This window comes from Dermacentor andersoni, chromosome 8 (assembly GCF_023375885.2).
Source record: "Dermacentor andersoni chromosome 8, qqDerAnde1_hic_scaffold, whole genome shotgun sequence".
In the NCBI taxonomy this organism is placed as follows: domain Eukaryota; kingdom Metazoa; phylum Arthropoda; class Arachnida; order Ixodida; family Ixodidae; genus Dermacentor; species Dermacentor andersoni.
The window spans coordinates 79,984,724-80,001,145 of NC_092821.1; positions in this window are offsets into that span (position 1 = coordinate 79,984,724).

Here is a 16,422-nt window from a genome sequence, read left to right on the forward strand (position 1 = left end):
CAGCGATGCTGCTTTATACGTAGAGGTGTAACTTTGCAGCGCTGCTTTATAAGTAGAGGTACGGATTACTGTTCCGCAAAATGCTACGCCGACGACAGCTTGACCGTTGCATGCGAAGCAGGTAGTGACGTAACTGCACTTTTCTACGTAAAAGTAGAACCCGTTTAGCAATTCAGTTTTGTTGTGGCAATCCTATAAGAAGGGTATGGTGACGACTTCTGAAGAGTCGAGTGCATAGGAGACGCGGCAAATTTTCCTTCTCTTTGGTCCACTCTTTGTAGGTGCATGAAGTAGCAACGCGAGCCTAGTAGCATATCGTCAAGATGTCCAAGTCTAAGAATAAGGAATTTCGCATGCGAATGTTGCCAGGTGAATAATTTCAACTTACATCACCATGGCTACTCGTTCTAGTTATCCTTTCCAGCTTCGCTGTCCAACCACCTTGACAGCATGTATTGGATATCAATTTTTGTATTTAAAATAACGTGCCGGCTAATCCACGGAGCATACGCGAAACAAATATCTTTGCACAACATTAGTGCACGTGCTGACATCTGTATTGTACTACGTGCGCTTACTAAAGTGGTTGTGTGATACTATGAATGCCGAGGAGCTTTCGGTGATGCCATTAAAACAAGCATTCATTTATATAACGAACTTTCTTATGTAGAATAAGTTTCATTTGTTAAGTACGTGGTGCAAAAGTAGTTATACCCGTCGACATATACCTTCACAAATTTTTACTCGTATACATTTGTTGTTTACCCATTGGAACCTCACAAATGCGATTGTTCAATCAATATTACTGCCCTTGTTGCAATCATTTCGCTCTAGAATATTGGTTACCAAACTGTACATCGATCGCTGGTTTTTATGTGCACAATCAAGACTGGCTGTTTTTCTCAAGCGTAATAACTTGTGCCACAACACTATTCGTACAAGCTAGGGTTGTGAATAGCAGCCTTTCTGTCCGAATTGAGTACGAACTGAATAGCTCCAAAACTGAATGAAGTATCAGATATTTTGTAAAAAGAAAGTTTACAAATAATATACAGCATTCTGACCCATACTACCTAACAATTTTAGCATTCTGTTATTCCCAACAATCAAGTGTTTCCGTCACAGCACAGATTATAAATAAGTACGCTTCATTAAAGGCATTAAGGGTCCACTAGGAAACACTACATTACGAGCAACAAACCAGATTGTTCTCAAATTTGAGACTCTTAGGAAAATACGTATTCATGCAACATTTAGTAATGTTTGTAATGCTGACCTTGTGGGCCAATTATAAGCTGTGTATACGCTCGCTACTAGACATGCGTGTCGTGTGCAGCTGCGGCAGCGTAAACAAAGCACCTCTTCTCTAGTTGTAAATACATTGACAAATGTTGCCACTATTATATAAAGCATGTAGCAATGATATGTATTCGGATTCAATCTGATGAGTAGATGCAGTTTCTGCATATATAAATATTACCGAACAATACGCAGGCCCAGTGACTTGTCTAAAGAGCATTTTATTGCTAGTGGTCGTGTTTAGCCGAATAAGGCTTGCGCACAGAGCGATACAGAGTGCTCTACACTCCGTCATGGTCGTTGCTGATGAAAAAATTGTAATTGAGCTTCAAGCTGCCATTTGTTCTTTTATGGCCGGCTACTTAAAGTATACTAAAAGTATTCCTGAAATATTTGTGCTTTAGAACAGTCACTAGTCAATTCGGGGACCTAATGAAAAAATTAATTACTATCGATGACCGAATCGACTAGCACAATATTTGATTTTTTCAGATCTTTAGTATAACTCAACAGCGCTGTCTTAACGTATGTTCCCATATACTTACGTGGTGATAAGTTGATAGCAACGAGTAGTACGACGACACCAGCATTGGAAGCGTGCTGGCACATGTTTGTGAGATGATGGGGAAGGCCCTAGGCGTATTCGTGGTACAGACGCGCAGCTCCTAAGCAAAGAGGACAACAAACAAACCATACAAGGAATAAAAGTGAGCAGAGCATTCGAAATAATTGAAAATATATTATCAAAATATGTATAAGTGCTTTCATGACATCCATAAAAAATTTCACAGAACCCATCTGCCGATTACTGTCGGCGGTGATGCGTTCAGCATTGAATCAAGACACCGCCACGACGTATTGCCACCATCAAAATTATTTGTAATTGAGCCACGCATTGCAGCGGAGCTCCTGTTTCGCGCGTGGATGGATGGATGGATGGATGGATGGATGGATGGATGGATGGATGGATGGATGGATGGATGGATGGATGGATGGATGGATGGATGGACGGACGGACGGACGGACGGACGGATGGTTGGATGTATGGACGCTATGAGCGTCCCCTTTAGAACGGGGTGGTGGACTGCGCCACCAAGTTGTTGTTATTTTATTCCCTTATATCTACCTATGTTAAAAACAAAAAAAAAAGAAATGGAAGAAAACACCATGAATTCCCATAACAAACCTGTCTGAATCCCAATTGTCAACTTTGCTTTTGCACGCCTTTGTTGTTTGTCGTTTCCCTAGTTTTCTTCCACCAATCTTGCAATCGGCGCTTACCAAGCTCTACTGCGGATATGTCTAATTTCCCCCTGCTCTCGCTGAAACCTTGGTCTCCGTGTTTCATTATGGCCGCTTTTCTCTTCCCGTTTGCTGTTATTGTTCCTTCCTGTGTTTCCATGTATCTATCACCTTCGTTTGTCCAAAAATCAAGGTATTTATATTCTCTTACGCGAGGTATTTTATGGCCCCTAATTGACACTGTCTGTTCAGAGTTTTCACTCAATAACATAATACCTGATTTTTACGCTAAATTTCAGACCTAGATTCTGGCCTCGCTGTCCACAGATATTAGTCAGACGTTGCATATGACTTAGCTTGTTAGCTAGCAACACAATGTTGTCCGCATAAAACAAACATCCTATAAGCTACTGCTCTACTACTGTATCCGCCTCTTTGCATGAGAGATTAAACCCGATATTACTTTCCTCTAGCGCCTTTTCCATCATCACCATGCACATATTAAATAGCAGTGGTGATAAAGGCACCCTTCCTCAGTCCCTTGTTCACATCAACTTTCACTTCGCTCCTCAACTCTTCCCATTCAATGCAAACGGTACTTTCTAGGTAAATATCTCTCAAAACTATATACAATAGTCGCCCAAGCCTTACCGTTCTGGAATAACCCATAAGATACGCTCCTGTAATGTCTAAAAACGCCAGAAATAATGGTCTCCTTTCTACTCGGTATGTTTCAATATACTCAGTAAGGACAAATCCAATATTCTCTGCCCATGCATGGATCTTTAATTTGGTTGTCTACTTTGCTAACCTGTATATTATTGATGTAATGGTGAACGGTCTATATGAGCGAATTCTACCTATCGACCCCTTACCTTTATAAATTAAATTCATTCTACTTTGTCGCCAGTTGTTTGGTATTCAGCTATACATTAAACTTTCTTCTACTGCTTTGAGCATAGCTTCCTCACTTTTGGACCTAGTTCATTGGTCGGCTTAATGGTAAGTCTGTCTTGCCCTGCGGCTGTCCGCTTAGGAATTTTCTCTTCGACTTTCTTCCAGTTGAAGTTTGTCAGCTCCAGCTCCTTTTCCATCCAGTTCTCCTTCATACTCCTTTTTTCTTCAAATAAAACGTCGTCATGCGGTTGGAGTATTCGGCTGTTATTTTTTGGATTTAGATTAGGGGCGTGTCCCCTTACAGTTTGTTGCTGCTTCGTCTAGGATAAGTTATATTTTGTAGACTTCCTGCCTAATAAGTTTACGTGGTTGCACAATATTCTAAGTGCGGCCTTCTTTTTCTCACGTATTTCTGACAACCAACTTTCGCTTTCACCTTTTATCTTTGCTTGAGCCAATATTTAAACCATGGATTTTTTTCTCCCGGCATATTTTCTATTTTATGGCTACTTCATCCTGCGGCAACTGCGCTTTTCTTCCTGCCTGGGCTCTCGGGAGCCCTTCTGTCCTTGATTTGATTTGATTTATTGATTTCCATTTACACACACACATGTACAGAGGAGTGGTAAATGGAGGTGGATGAGGGAAAAAAGCCGCACAGACGCGGCTTGAGGTAACCTCACCCCCTTAGGTACAATATGGCTGCATGGGGTAACACATCAAGCGCCATATAAATTACATTTATCTAGTGGCCATAAAACATTGCAGTTATACAATATATAAAATAACAGTGAAATATTTCCACAATAACAATGCAAAACACACTGCGGCATTGAAATAAATAAATGATATACACTTGGTAACATAGACAAAAAAGAGGAACATAACACACATTACTAATCATTAACAAACGTGCTCTAAAGAAGTGAAAGCAATAGAGTTTTGAATTGTGACAGTGATAAATCTTGTAAATTGAAGCCTGCTCTGTCGTATAAATTCAGTAATCTTGGAAGGTTGTTAGACAACATTTGACAACCGTAGTTAGTTCTAGAGCGCGGAACCTTCCAGACTTCAGGTGTACGAGTTGAATAACGGTATGAATTGACGGATAGATTTGCAACTTCTACAAGTAAAGTATTGTTACGTTTGGTATTAAAGTAATACTCGCGTAATAGTCTGCAGTCATAGATCTTATGGGCTGTCGCAATGTTGTATTTCTTGAACAGGTTTTCAGTATGGGCGGCAAACGGTACATTAGCGATGACACGTATTATTTTCTTCTGCATACGAAATAATTTACTCAAGTTACATTCAGTTGTGGTGCCCCATACAAGATGCCCATAATGTATGTGAGACACGAATAAGGCATTATAAATTAATAATTTTACAGAGACTTCTAGTATCTCCCAGTTCCACCAGCATTTCGGTTTCTTTTTTCCTTTCCAACGAGCATGATGCTTCTCTTTCAGTGTTTCTGTCGTTAAGACACTTAGAACCTCATCTTATTTGCTTGACTATTGACCAAGTTCGACCTTGATTTATGCGACTATATTTGTTATTTGCTCAGCATTCAAATTTGAACTGGTCATTTTGTGCTGGTTGCTGTTTTTCGCCACTACACATCCCATTTTGAATATGGTGCGTTTATGGTCACTCCGTATGCTACTATACCCTTTCTCGTCAATGACCATTCACCTCAAGTTATCATGAATTCTGTCATCACGCAGCTTTCACAGGTCGATTGCTGATTTCCTACTTCCCACGTGGTCTGCCCGTCATACTTACGCATTGTATTCACGATAACGAGGTTATTTTGCCCACAAAGGTCTAGCACAAACATCTAGCTTTCTAAAAACACCTGGCGCCATCTAGCCGCACCGCCGAGAAGTCTGTATGAAGTATCGAAAATTCATGTCGCGCCCATGCATGCCAACGCTGAAAAAAAAATTTGGTATAACCTATTTGATTCTGACTGTCGACGGTAATGCGATTAGTATAGAATCAATATCACCACGCAACCTACTGCCACCGTCGCAACGACTTATCTTTGAGGCGCGTAGTGCACCGGGATTCCTCTTTCGCGCATCCCATAAAGGATTAATAAGCGTCAACTAACGCCGGCATCGTGAAGCCTGCGCGGGGCTTCCAAAATACATGTGCTTCCAATACGGGCTTCCAAATCACGTTACCGTACCAACTCGCCCAACTTTCTATCCTTTTCCAAAATACATGTGGCGCCGGCGTGTGTGGAAGCTGACAATATCGTTTTTTGGACACGCTGCGCCACTTCGCGGCGCTGACGAGATGTTGACGCGTGGCCAACGAGACAACATGCGTGGCGGGCCGGTGACTGCGAAAGCTGAGAATGGTTCCTTCGCTGGCCGCACCCTCAGTGATGTACTCAGTGACCCAAGTTGGCAAGCGGGTAATTGAAGATGCACATACCAAATGAATTCATGGCTCAGTTTGCTAAAGCGCTGGGATGAAAGGTATTCCTTGAAAAGCAGTACCTGCCTTTAGCATTTGTGGCGCAGCCTGCTAAAACGCCGGGTTGCTGTCCTTGAACTAATCTTGTCCCCGAGGCTTGATTCCGCTCAGCATCGAATACAATTATGGGAACCTTTCCCTCAATAAACAATGGCACATTGCCAGTCACACATACTTAGATACACAAGGTGGCGTTAAATGTATTCATTCAAGAGCGGCACAAGTCTACTGGCACACACTCAGTTTACCACATTAGCATCGGAGAGTTTCATCGAAGACCAGCACACGCTGAATGGTATATACCCAATGCTCTATGTGTGAGAGTTTCTTCGGAGGACAACCCACTCCCTCTTGCTCAATAACCTATGTCGGAGTGATTGAGATCAGTTGAAGAGCGGCCCATATGTTAACAATGTCATAAGCCATGTGGCCCAAGTTCGTCCGACGCTTCCTTTTAAGCTATGTTCCCTCAGCACCACAGCCCGATGCTATAGCTATTCGACCAAGGACTACCCAGGGACGAGGGTAGGCGGGAAAACTGTTAGATAAAACATGTAGACATAAGTAGTTAGCTAGATAGATTCTTGACGCTCGGAAATATGTGAAGTACCCTACGAATACCAACTCAATTAACACGTCATGTGGCCGTCGGGCTACGCTATCGCGCTTATTTCTGTACACGATGCTACATCAAGTGTCGCCTCCGAAAAGTCTGCGTGTGGCGTCCGAGACGATAATCTCGGTGCGCTGGTGCGTGGGAGCGCTCAGAAATGTTTCCTCGCTTGCTGCAGACCCAGTGGCATATACTCAGAGACGCATATGGGGGAACGGTTCATTGAAGTGCAGCACATACTCAGTGCGTTCATGACGCTCGCTAAAGCGCTGGCGTGAAAGACGTTTATTGAAAAGTGACACATACCCTCTCCGTCTGTGGTGCAGCCTGCTAAATTGTCGGGTTCTTGTATTTGAGGAACTCGGGTGACGTGGTTTCAATTACGCCCACCATTGGAGAAATTGGAATGATCCTTTTGTTACTGTCGCTCGGCGCTATCCTAGTGGCACATACCCAGGGACTCCCAGGGTGTCTACCAACCGGGAAAACCGGGAATTCTCAGCGATATTGAGTAGCCTGGAAAACACAGGGGAAAAACCTCGAGTTTGTGCCTCTATCAGGGAAAATGAGCTGTAATTTTATTGAAAGGGTCGAAAGTCGCGTTAATGCTGGCTCGAGTAAGCGACAGGAACCGTAATAAGTCGTTTTAGATTGTCTGTCTTCGGCTGGAGGAGTTACCAGTGTACAGTCATAGACCGACTTTCCGGATTCCCGATAATTTGAACGGCTTCGCGGTGCCATCACCTATCCCAAAGAGTCAATGTATCAGAACATCAGAAATTTCGGACGCAAGAACTCTTCAGCGTCCGATTTTCTTGACGTTTTGCCGTGACCGCAGGTCCGAAAAGGCATTAATTAAAGCCACCACCGCTGCCGTTTTGATTACCTCGCCGGCTCGAACCGGCGTTCTTACACGCAGATCCACTGGCAGCCGTAGCCTCCACGGCGTCAACGCTAGGCCTAGCTGCTTCGACGTTCGCTATGAAGCTTCTTACCGTTGGGTGCCGTGTTTTTTATTGAAATAATTGGCTGCGTTCAGCACGAATTCTGTCTTTGTGGTCCTCGCAATTGGCTTAGAAGCTTCGAAAGCACGATGCGTTGCATAATGCCAGTATCCGAAAGTTAGCTTCTCCTCCGTAGACGAATGTTACTTAGTGAAGCATACGCGAAAGTATTTCAGTGAAGCAAACAAGCGTGGGAAGGGGTTATTGCCACGGGACACAGTATGTATTCCTTAAGTATACACGCGTGAACCCGGTATTTCCTGCCACAGCACGAGCGCCGATGTGCCTAATACTTGTACCGACAGGCCTTCAGAGCGTTTTCGAATATGCTTGTGGCGGTTTGAGCCCTTAAGGTCAGTAAATCACATGCATTTATTTTTTCCAACTGGCCGATTCCGCTCGGGGGCCACAGATTGCGGAAGCGCGTCGCACCGGCTCCAAATATTTTCTATGGTTTTCGGCGAATTCTCTACAGCTATCCTGTTCACGGTATTACCACGTACTTGCGGAAGTTCTACGGACTCGCTCGATACGATATTTTGGCATGTGAGCCCGTTTTCTGGTCACTTTTTGACGATTTTCTGTGCCGCCACGTCAGCACGTCAGCCAGGCTGGTAGACAAGGCACGGGATGCCTTGTCTACCAGCCAGCGTCAGTGGAGCCCCGATCCGCTACACCGGCTCCCGAAATGGAAGTCGTGCGAGTCGAAGGGGAGGAAATTTCGCCGACGGAGCTCGCAAAATAGCAGGGACGGTGTGGGAGCAAGCGTAACACCAAGAAGGCGGCGGGAGACGACAAGCCGGCAAAGAACCAGCAAGCCACGACAGCTTCCTCCAAGAAGGCGGCGTCTATAAAGAAAGCAACACACTACGTGCGGAAGATCCGTATGGCGAGTCGAATGCCCAACCTATCCATGGACGGCTGCAAGATCGTCGTGCGACCCCGGGACGGCATCAACGTGTGGAACTACCAGAAGGACCGCGTCCACTGCTGCATACACAAGGCAGCAGGCGTGGGACGCGAGGCAGCCGAGGAGCACAGCCTTTGCCTGAACGAGCGTCAAAACGTGATATTGGTGAGCAGTCCGTCAGAAGATCGCGCTAGACGTTACGACAGCATGTGCAAGTTGCGCATCGGCGACCGCGAGTTCGAAGCAAGTGCCTACAGAGCGGCTCCGGAGAACACGTCCAAAGGTGTGATCAGGGGCATATCGCTAGACGAAAAGCCGGCGGACGTCGTGAGAAGTCTCGTAAACGAGCGTAACACGAACATCCTGCATGCCAAGCGCATGGGCAACATGAGCAATGTGATCATCATCTTTGATGGCTACTACGTGCCCCCTTACGTGAACTACGGCGGGATGTTGATGAGGTGCTCTCTCTTCAAGAAACAAATCGACTTGTGCTACGAGTGCGGTCGTCTGGGACACAGGACCGACGTGTGCCCCAACTCGAACGACAAGAAGTGCCGCGGGTGTGGATGCAACAACCCGCCAGGCGATCATCGGTGCGAGCCGGTGTGCCAACTGTGTGGGCACTCAAGTCGCGTGGAGTGCCTTTCAGAGCAGGCCGCCGTCGTCGTAGTACGCAACGACGCCGGCAGCGCGAGCGCTCAGCAGCAAGTCACGTTCATCAGTGCTTAAATCGCTGAACTCGAGCCCAGCATCGCGAGCCAATGTGTCGTTGTCAGGGTCGTTCATTGCAACGAGTGGTATCGAAGTTGGCTTCATAAAATAAAGAACCAGCTTATCGTCACGCGCTTTCCCTTCCGCTAGCCACCATAGTTCCACTTTCGCGCTGCTGTCGGCTCTGTCTTGGCTCTGTTTCTGGCCGCGTGTTTGCGTTTTGTGCAGAAAAGCCGTAGCGCCGTTAGCGGGAGCCGTTTTACTCACCGACGGCGCAACGTCACTATGCGACCAAGATGTCAACACTCCTCGATCGGAGGGCGGGTGATTTGAACTGCGCTAGGGGTACGCGGACGCTTCAGAACGCATTTTCTCTTAAAATAAGTCTCTTCTTCGCACGAAAAAAGCGTTTCGAGCTTCCTGGGATGGTATTTCGACAGTCCACGCTGACTTAATATTAACCTTTAGTGTCCCTTTAACGTGTGCTGGAATGCGGGCGCGATAACGAACACATGAAAAATGGCGCACATTATTATGATCTCCAAACCGGGCAAACGGGTACAGATCGAAAATCTTCGGCCAATATCCCTGACGTCCCGCGTCGGCAAGGTCATAGAACACGCGGTTCTCACTCGCCTTACCAACTACCGCGAGGACCGAGACATGCTATCACACACGATGCTGTGGTTCCGTCGTGGCCTTACTACGCAGGACGTCATAATTCTACTCAAACACCATATGATAGACAATCCCAAACGATCATCAAAAGCCATACTCGGTCTTGACCTTAAAAAGGCGTTCGACAACGTAGAACACACCGCGACACTTGAAAGTATACGAACATTGGGAGTGGGCGAGAGAACCTTCGACTACGTCTGGAACTTCTTTACTGGTCGCCGTGCCCGCATAGCGATCGGAGGACTGGAATCGCAAGACGTAGATTTAGGTTGCACAGGCACCCCGCAGGGCTCCGTCATCTCGGCCATGCTCTTTAACGTCGTGATTCTCGGGCTACCCCAGAAACTAGCAGAGATAGAAGGACTTCACCACAGCTCGTACGCCGACGACATCACGCTCTGTGTTGCTGAGGAAAATGACGGCCACGTAGAGCAAACGTTCCTGGCGGCCGTCGACGCGGTGCACGAGTATCTGCGCGGCACAGGCCTCGAATGCTCCGCGGCCAAATCGGAGCTCCTGCTCTACAGACCCACGCACAGGGATCGCAAACCCAAGAACGCCGATTGCGCAGCCGAGCGCGCAGACAGAGAAATTAGAATGGTCGCATCTGACGGCATTGTCATCCCGCATGCTCGCAACATTATGGTACTGAGCCTGCACCTGTCAGCCCACGGCCACAACGGCGAAACCGTACGCAGGCTAGAGCGTTCGGTCGATGAAACCATACGGTTGCTGAAACGTATCACAAACAGACATAGCGGAATGAAAGAGAGCAATACGATTTGCCAGGTACATTCGTTCGTAACCATAGACATAAAGTACGTCACCTCCTACCTCAAGTGGCAGGTTGACCGAACGAACGAAGCTAGACCGCCTCATCCGGAAGGCGTACAAGCGTGCCTTGGGATTGAAGATCAATACCAGCACGGATAAATTTCTCGAACTGGGTTTACACAATACCATAGATGAGATAATAGAAACGCACAGCGTGGCGCAGTACCAGCGTCCGGCAAAAAAAAAATTGGCGGTGGCTTAGCCTGGCTATACCAGGATACACGTAGCGAAAGCTAAGGCATAGATAGCATGGTTAGCCTTGGCTAATCTTGATTGCAAGTCCTAGTTAGTAGGGTTGTCTAGCTATGGCTGTCTAGTTCCTGGGCGATTTGTTTCTTCTTCATCTCGTTCTGATGTCGATTCCAGGCCTCCCATGCTTATCAGAATTGTGGCCGTCCATACTGCCGCCTCAACTGTGGTTGCGGTGCACGCGAGCTGTCCTTTTCAATCCTCCGACATGTTATCAGGCATGCGACGCCGCTGGCGAAGTGAGCGTAGGCAAACGCAGCGACGAGCACGCGGTGTGACGTCCTACCAAATGGTGGCGGCGAAAAGTTGCGGCGCTGCGCAGCGGCAGAACACATGTGGCTCGGTGCTACTAGTGGCGCATGCGCGCTAGCGACTAGGGAGCGAGGAAGAGAAATATCCGCTGCGAGGCGCGCGTTGTGACATCATGTGCCTCCTCGGAGAACCGCCACGGCGAAATCGCAAGTTCACGTCTAGTAAAGCTTTCGCTTTAAAAAATTGGCTGGGGCTTAGCTAAGGTTAAGCCTGGATATCTCGAAGCGAAAAGGTTCGATGATGCTTATGGTTTAGATTATGGTTATGCTTTATAATTTAGCCTATGGTTATGCTTACGGTTTAGCTTATGGTTACGCTTTATGATTTAGCCTATGGATATGCTTACGGTTTAACTTATGGATATGATTATGGTTAGCTTATGGTTATGCTTTACATGTGCCTTGCGTAGTTATGCAAATTGCTTATAAATGAAATATACCATAAGTTATGCAGGATTATGAAACTTCTTTATTCACCATTGTTGGGCGCATTGTCTTACGATTTCTGTACAGCCATCAACACAGCTCTCTGTATCGGTAGTATCACACTCTTCTCCTTCTGTGTTGAGTGCGCACGCCTATTCCCTGGCGAGCGGTTATATAGTCGGCTTCAACAATAAACCCGCGCTTGTGGCAAACGTCAAACGATGACGCATAGCGCGCGGCAGTGGCCACCTGCGCCGACTCCGAACACGCTTACGGAGCCAATTGAGACATACGCCGGCTCGCGCGAAGTGCGGTGTTGACTACCACAGTAAAGCTTTTCGCTTCAAAACAGAAGCGGACGACACATCCTCGAGACGCTGGGCATCAGCTACCACACGCAGCATGGTGAAAATGTCGCGATACCCACACCGATTCGCGAGCGCATCGTCGTTTCGCCGTTGCCCAAGAATATGCACCCGATGCATCACGTCGGACGGCGCAGCAGGCACGCGTGAGACTTGCAAAAGAAATACGGCAGCAGCAAAGAAACCGATTACGTAGATGCGGCCCGTTACGAGCGGCAACGTGGTTTCGCCGTCGCAATCACCGACCACAGCAGAACTTGCGTCGCGATCGCGACGATACGCACGGAAGAGACGGAGGCGACCGAGGAAGCGGCGATAGCCCTCGCAGTAGCCACCACGGACGCCGAGGTGATAATAAGCGACTCGCAGGCAGCGATACGCAACTACGCTAACGGCCGGATCTCCCGGGAAGCGGCCTGGATTCTCCAAATTCAACATGGCAATATTTGCCGCAAGAACGATAGTTTCCTTGTATGGACTCCCGTCCATACGGACCCTCCGCTCCCGGGAAACGAGACGGCCCACTCCGCGGCTAGAGGACTTAGATGCCGAGCCGCGGCGACCGCCGGCAACCACGACGTCTCGCCCACTGCGAGAGCGATGCGGGAGTGGACGTGGGGGGATCGCATGACCACTTTCAGACACATCACGCAACACTAAATATTGAACAGATGTAAATACGCACCCCCACACGCCAAACTAAACAAGAAACAGACGGTTGCCTGGAGGCAATTGCAAACACACACATGTACGAACCTGACGATCCTGACCTCTGCTACCCCGACATTTACTCGTCCGACGAATGCAAAGCGGGCGGAGCCAGAGCGACGCTGCAGCACATACTGTGGGCATGCACCCGTAGGGAGCAGCAGGAGTCCCCAATGAACGGAGTAGACATGGCAGTCTTGGACCGTGCGGCGCGTTGGGAGGCGGCCCTGCTCAGCCACGACCTCACTGATCAACTGTGTACCATCCGGCACGCCGAGGAAGCCGGGGATTGTGCAACTGGCCAAGAAATCAGGCGGGGACTGTGCAAATCAGGCGGGGACTGTGCAACTGACCAAGAAGATGCTTCAAATGGTCCGTGGGGCGAACAAGTGGCGGAAGAAGGGCAAGAACAGAAAGGACCTATGCATTGATCAATGAAAGGGAAAGGAAGCATGCTGCCGCCGTTGTGAAGAAGCTTTAGCTCAGAAAACAAAGTGTTGGCTGATGCCGAGATGCTGGTGTCGCTCATCCAAACCAAAATAAACACCTTAACGCAGTGAAACACAACACTGAGGCGTCGTGCGCGGGCTGAGAGTATGTCAGGACAGTTGAGGTTAAATTACCACCATACGCCAAACAGTTCAGAGAGAATCTAAATCGTGAATACCATCTAATACCACATAGCTTGCTATCAATTCATAGAAATAGCTCATATTCGGAAATATTTGCTTCTGTATGCACACCTTTTTATTCATATTTGAGAATGTCCGACTCAATTTGCAATATTTTCGAAGACATCTTATTTGCTGTGCATTTTACTAATCCTTCCCTTCTAGTCTGTTTGTGAATACAATAAAAACTACTCCTTAGTATTCAAATTGAATTAAGTCGTTCTTCTTTAATTATTTTCATATTCTTACTAGAGAGTGACAGCATCGGGAGATATGGTTTCAGCCCGCTTCGACATAAAACTTAGTTCTGCATAACTGAGGGAATCTTCCAAAGGCACTCAGGGAAAACCTGGAAAGCTCAGGGAATTTGGAAACGTAAACTTGGTAGACACCCTGGTGACTCAAGATGTCATCAAAGAGATTCATTGAATACCAGCAGTAACCGAATGCCACATACACAACCCTCCAATTGGGCATCAAAGAGTGCCAATAAACAGAGATATATAGCGAATCCTGAATCTAAAGTGACTGACGTCGGCGTAAAAAGGTTCGTTGAATGTCGGCACTTATGTACGCATTTCCACACCCTCAGTGTGGTAATGGTGCAACATTTGATTTCGAACCTGGCTCCCTCAGTCCAGCAGCCTGATCCACTACCCATAGGACAATTATGTAACCAGTGACCCCGGTGGGCGAGAAAATGGCAAGATACAGAGAACCGCGGGTAGATAGATTTACAGTTAGGTCCAGGAAAGTGCGTCAACTACCCTAATAATGCCAACACAGGGAGTATTTCTGCGATGACATCTCTGTTATCAATTGGAACCAGCTTTTCTCACCACCCAATTGTTGATCGAGATGCTTGTGACAGTGTCCCTAATGCTATTGTGTACTACCGGGTCAGCGAGTGAATTTCATGGCCGATGTAGTTAACGTCCTGTACTGTTACCTGTTCCGTACGGTTCGCACATCCAATCGTTCGCCTTTATATTGAGCAACGTGCAAACATACAGCTGTCAAGTGTAGTAAAAAGAACAGCAGCGTGTGGGTTTCAGAAAATACAATTTATGCTATTTCACGCACGTGTATTAAATGTCTGGGCAACAGGCTAAAATACTCTCAAAAATTAATCCTGTAGCTGCCGTCATTACATAGCAACACTGCAGTAGTAGTAGTGCTAACCTCTGGTTTAAGATTTTCCTGGTAAGTTGCCTGTTATCGATATTATCTATTTCGTTCCTCTTCTTGATAGGACGTACTCTTCAGTCACATTTTAACTTAGCACCAGGGATCGAGGTCTCTGCTTAGACGACAAGGACGACGCTGACGGCACGATGATGATGACAATGCCGGTGATAACTTCAGCACAAAAATGTGACCCGCGATAACACCAATTCGATGACGAGGAACATAATGACTGCCAGAGCAAAACAATGCCGTTGATGACGGCCGATGCTGGTACCACAAAGGCCAGATGACGTTGGAAATGTCAAAATGGTGGTAAGGGGTTGACGAGAATGGCAACTAACGCGGGGCACGAAGTCTCTTGCGTAGCGAACGCTTGCGAATCGCTGGGTCGTGAGGACCATGTATCTTAGCATGTGTCTTCCACTTGCAAAGGACTTTTGCCATGAACGTGATGACAATATCCGCGAGGGCCTTTGAAAATCTCACCTGAAGCCCCCAACAGCCGTTTTCTAACATAAGGTTTCACTGACGCTTTTTTTTTCTTCAGGGCGTTTGCTATCACACGCAGCTTTCTTGTCATGCATGTCCAGTCACACAAGTATAGCACAGTAGATCTAGAATTAGCTCTATTGCACGAATGCACTGAATGCATTTATTAAAGGACAGGCGTTCAGGCCTGTTCGGGAACGCTAATAAAGAATAACTTAGTCTACATCCTCTAGCGGACGCCAATTTCTAGGGCGAAGGACTATCACATCTTGACGTATGGTGCACTCTTCAAGTACGCTTCCTGAATCATGTCTCTCCGTATGAGACAAACAATAAACCATGGCACCGAATGCACGGAATATACGATTGCATACAATAATGCCAGTTTGATGCGCGCATAAATGCAGCATGAATGTCTTACCAGAATGCGCTGAAAGCAACATGCGGTCGATACGTGTCAGCAGCATCACTACACTGACTGCGAATCGCCAGCGTATAGAATCCTGGACGTACAGCGTAGTATGCAGCTGCGAGGTAATTGCCAGCGCCGCGATCATTGAACCAGGAAGATGGGCGCTGTCTCCAATCATTTCCCTGTACAACGTTTCTGTTGTTTTATTACTGCACATCACACTTATTGTGATGGGTGATCAGGCATGTTTTGTTCCTGTGGGCTTGAAGCATACCACATAAGACTTTAGCCTTCAACTGGTTAGGCTGAAAAACCGTTGGCAGCAACAACTCCCTTTACCGTAAGAAGCCAGCGTTGTGAGGTAAGTTGAATAAAAGAAGTTGTTCATTACGCATTTTATTTTATTTTTAGCAGTGCTTGTGTTTTGTTAGCTTATTTGGGATGACGTAACGAGGCGACCTGAGCTTCTTTTTAATATTTTTGCCGTTCCTTAACCCGCTCACGTATTACTCCCACTAGGAGTCTATGTGGACCTTGACGAAGTCAATAAATAAATAAATAAATAAATAAATAAATAAAGGTCATTCTGCCCTGCGAAGGTGTTTAGCAGCGGAGCTGTAGACTTCGTAGTAAGAAAACTTGTGGTAAAGCCTCTATTGTATCTCTCATTGTTGCTTAGTAACCACGGTCACAATGTTCTTGTGGTGGCCATGATATACACTGATCAGTATACTCGCGACTGCAGACACCTTTCTTGCGTAAATAGAAGGGTGGAGATTCTCTTATACCACCTTTCGTAGAAACTACGTTCATGTAAATCAAGCAGTACAGCGCATATGCACTCATGTCCATTAGAATACGGCCATCACAGCAGGGAGTAGAAACCGCGACATCGTATTCATTAGGAGAACGCCATATTTGCTGC